This window comes from Nycticebus coucang, chromosome X, assembly GCF_027406575.1.
Source record: "Nycticebus coucang isolate mNycCou1 chromosome X, mNycCou1.pri, whole genome shotgun sequence".
Classification (NCBI taxonomy): Eukaryota; Metazoa; Chordata; class Mammalia; order Primates; family Lorisidae; genus Nycticebus; species Nycticebus coucang.
Window position 1 is genome coordinate 167,447,625 of NC_069804.1, and position 4,683 is coordinate 167,452,307.

The 4,683-nt window shown below is 39.7% G+C and overlaps 1 pseudogene; it reads right to left on the bottom strand.

Moving 5' to 3' along the window:
* Positions 1-4,096: 4,096 nt before the first annotated feature.
* On the bottom strand, positions 4,097-4,209 carry LOC128578566 (uncharacterized; annotated as a pseudogene).
* Between the last annotated feature and the right edge of the window lie 474 nt (positions 4,210-4,683).

A 4,683-nucleotide genomic window follows, 5' to 3' on the forward strand; every position in this document is an offset into this window, starting at 1 on the left:
AGTGGTTTGTCTATGTTCTTAAATCTAAACTGGCCAGTCCAGCATGTGGATCAGATCAGGGACTAGTAAATGTCATTCTGTTTTGACACTATATTGAAATGAGAGGAAAGAGGTGCCTGTTTCATTAGATTAGAAAGAAAGGAATGCTTTGGAGAGACAAGAAATCAGCCATGCAAAGATCAGGAGAAAGAAATTTCCAGACAGAAAGAATGACCACTGCAAAGGCCCCTAGGTACAGCATGTTTGGCCTGTTGCAGAGAAAGCAAGGAGGCCATTGTGGCTGGAATAGAGCCAGGAGGTAGGGAGTGGGAGGAGATAAAGCTTAAGGAGATAAAGTTTAAGCTTGATGTACCACTAACAGAAGAATACATGATTCATTCTGTCTGGGTTTTCAAACATCTCAGAACTAGGATTGTCACAGATCTGGCAATGCTTTAGTTATGCAGTGATGGAAAAGGATAGGAAAGACACCGGAGCTTATTACTAACAGCAGTTCAGTTTCATAGATGTAGAGGTATTTTTTGCATATAGGAGGAAAAAATACAGAATTAATTTTGTAGAAAAGATTTATTTACTAAAAAGTCTGTATTTGTCTAAAACAGCGGTTCTCAACCTGTGGGTCGTGACGCCTTTGTAACAATGAAAATACATCCTGCATATCAGATATTTACATTACGATTCATAACAGTAGCAAAATTACTGTTATGAAGTAGCAACGAAAATAATTTTATCGTTGGGGGTCACCACAACATGAGGAGCTGTATTAAAGGGTTGCAGCATTAGGAAGGTTGAGAACCACTGGCTAAAATAGCAATGCATTTACCAATCATTGAGCACGTTTTATGTGTTTGTCACTGTGTCTAAACACTATGCCTGCCTCGTCTCACTTAATTTTCACAGTAATCCTATGAAGTAAGTACCATTAGCTACTTTTTACTGATGTGGAAACTGAGGCTCAGAGCAGTTAAGTAACTGGCACAAGGTCACACAGCTAGTAAGTGGCAGAGCCGGAAGTCTGAAGTGAATCCCTGGCCTGAGGGATTTTAATAAAATTAGAGCCAACAACTCTGTGTATGAAGATGTGGTCCAATTTCTAAAAGAAAGTAGGTAAAGGAACTCTGTGGTGTATGTGTATACATGTGCATGTGTTTTAAGTTCTTTAACAGAGAAAGCAAATAATTTTCATTGAGCTTCTTAAATAATGGTTGCTTAATTGCCTTTAATGCTTTCAGCCACTCAGTGGTTAAGTGATGTCTGTTAGAAAATTCTCTTGGCAGCCGCTTTTTGAGAAAGATGATCAAAAGCACACCAAGAATGCCAGTTAATGCCATCATTATTTACTTAGTATAAATTTACAATAACAGGAAAATATGTTCATGGAAATAAAATATCATCTAAAGAATTTAAAGAATTGAAAATGATTCCCATCTTTGTTGCTTGGCCTTACCTTCCTTTAAAAAACAAACAAACCTGTTTATCACGTTGTCATAGGAAACAATGACCATGCTGATAAAAAAAGAAAAAGGTAAGCTTAGGTAGGAATAATAAATAACTATCATCTCGGATGAAAAGCCTTTGTGAAAAGTTTTTTTTTTTTTAATTCCTGAAATATTCTTTTGAAGAAAGCTATGTTGCTTAAGGGTTAATTGATAAATCAGACACCAAGGAACTGTACCTATGTCTAATAACTGTCAAAGTAACATCAAAATTGATAGTTCAGTTGCTCCAAAATTAGGTCAACTTAGCTGTTTTTGCTTTCTCTCCATGTACTCTTTGTTCCCACAAAATCATTTGCTCCCCAGGTAAGCCTTATGCCTTACTAACTTGGTGTCTTTTCTCATGCTGTTCCCTTTTCCTAAGATTCCTTCTTCCTCCATGGTCATATATGCAAATCACCACTCAATCTTCAAGGCTAGTTCATGTGTCACATCCTTTATGAAGCTGATCCCCTCCCGGAGGAAATGTCTGTCCCATCATTCTCACATTCCGGACCTTAGCAATCCCATAGAATTTCACTTTTATAGTTCTTGAGGGCCCTCTCATGTTTCACCTTGAAATTTAGTTTTTAAACCGTCTTAGGTCTTCTCTTGGTCTCTAAGTTTTCTGTAGTCAGAAGTCATTTTCACTCAAATACCAAGTGACTCTTTATAAATGCCACTCAGAAACATTCATTCGTATTTGAGAGCCTGGTATGTGCCGAACACTGGGTTTGCAGGGTGAATGAGATGATTCTGGCTCTCCAGGTATTCATAAGGAGACAGACCTGTTAGCATAGAGCTTCAGTATGATATGGAGAGTAAGAAGATAGAGTCATGAGGCTGGAAGTGATGGCTCATGCCTGTATTCTTGGGAGGCAAGGGAGGGTGAATTGCTTGTGCTCAGGAGTTTGAGACCAGCCTGAGCAAGAGCAAGACCCTGTCTCTACTAAAAATAGAAAAATTAGCCCAGCATGATGGTGCTTGCCTATAGTCTCAGCTACTCAGGAGGCTGAGGCAGGAGGATACTTTGAGCCCAATAGTTTGAGGTTGCTGTGAGCTGTGACACCACAGCATTCTTCCCAGGGTGACAGAGTGAGATTCAGCCTCAAAAAAAAAAAGTAAATGATAGAGTCGTGAACAGGGCAGTATGGGAGCCCAGAGTTGGGGCCCGACCCAGGAGAAGGCCTACACTAGAAGATGGGCAGTTGTGGTCAGAAAATGAGATATACAAATCTACAATTTCAAGGTGAAACCTTTGTGGAAGATGACAATATCCAGGATATGACCAAGAGATCTGAGTAGGCAAAGGAACGTAAGCACAGGACTTGGGATTACATTTCCAACTGGTCAGTGATGCCAAGACTTTGGGTAGAGAGAATGCGAATAAATGAGATTGCAGAGTCCTCAGCAAATGAAGGGAAACATTCAGGAGAGGAAGGTGGTCGTCCTGAGAAAGAATAAAAGATGGCATGTACAGGTAGTGTGCCCCTTATGAGGAGAGGCACTTTCCCTGAAGCTAGTGCAGTGGGTCAGAGGAGGGTGCTGGTTCCCTGCGCTACACCACCCTCACTATTCCACCCTCTCTACTCCAGAATTGGATGTTTAAACCTCATGCAGCTTTAAACGGCTGCTTGTGAAAACTCATTGTCTTTGTAGAGAGCCATGTCTCCCTTAGGGCAGGAAGTAGAAGTTGTTCTGTGGAAATACTGAGGGTATAGAGGTGCTTATTTCCAAGTTGAATGAATGAAGATAAAGCTGATAAAATAGGGGGGCTTGAAGTGATCTCATCACTGATACCCTAATTCACCTTTAACATTTTACATTTGAATACTCTGAAGTATTCAAGAAAAAAAGTATCTTTACTCCTTGGACTTACATAACTAAATTTTAAAAGACTTTCTTGTAATTATTTTGATACATAAATCCATGTTTTTTTGTGTGTGCTTGAAACACATAAATAGTCTATACAGGCCTCCCAAGTCAGGCTGTGGGCTATTTCATGATACAGTGTTTCTAATATAATAAGCCCGTGAAAGCATACAAATGTGATGTTTTACATTAAGAACCTGCATATAAAATTCAATAAACATGTGTGAATAACTCATTGACATTTATCACAATGGCATGTTCTTCCTGGATGTTTATGGATGATTCCTTCTTCCAACTCTCCTTACCCCTAACCCAATAGAGAGTTTTGTGACTATCTGGTTCTTGAGGCTTTAACCCACACCACTCTACCTAAACAGCTCTCACTAAGATCAGTGGCCATCAGATCACTAAATCTAACAAATACTTTTCTGTCCTTATCTTATTTAATCTCTCAGTAGCATTTTTCTTTGATAAAAAGTAGGATTTAAAAAAAATTTTATTGTTTGGAATTCATTGAGGGTACAAAGAATTAGGTTATACTGATTGAACTTGTTAGATAAAGTCCCTCTTAGAATTGTGTCTGCCCCCAAGGGGTGTGTCATACACTGTGACCCCCACCTCTCCTCCTCCCCTCTCCACACTTGCTCATTCCCCTACCCTCCCTTGTATTCACTCATTTACTGCTTTCATATTAGAATATAGTACACTGGATTCTTGCTTTTCCATTCCTGTGATGCTTTACTAAGAAGAATGTGTTCCACCTCCATCCAGGTTAGTACAAAAGATGTAGTCTCCATCTTTTCTTTCTCTCTGATAAGAACAGATGCTACACTTGATCTTAGCCAAAAGGCCGAGAAGCAATTTTTTCTTTCTTTCTTTCTTTTTTTTTTTTTTTTTTGAGACATAGTCTCATTTTATCACCCTCAGTAGAGTGATATGGCGTCATAGCTCACAGCAACTTCAAACTCTTGGGCTCAACTGATCCTCTTTCCTCAGCCTCTCAAGTAGCTGCGACTACAGGCACCTGCCACAATGCCTGGCTATTTTTACAAATGGGGTCTTGCCCTTGCTCAGGCTGGTCTTACACTCATGAGCTCAGGCAATCAACCCACCTCGGCCTCCTAAACTGCCAGGATTATAGGCATGAGCCACCATGCCTGGCACAGGGTAGTTTTGATTTGCATTTCTCTGATGATTAGGGACAATGACCTTTTTTTCATATGTTTGTTAGCCATTCACCTGTCTTCTTCAGAGCAGGTTCTATTCATCTCTCTTGTCCAGTGATATGTGGGATTATTGGGTCTTTTCTGGGTGATTAATTTGAGTTCTTGATAGA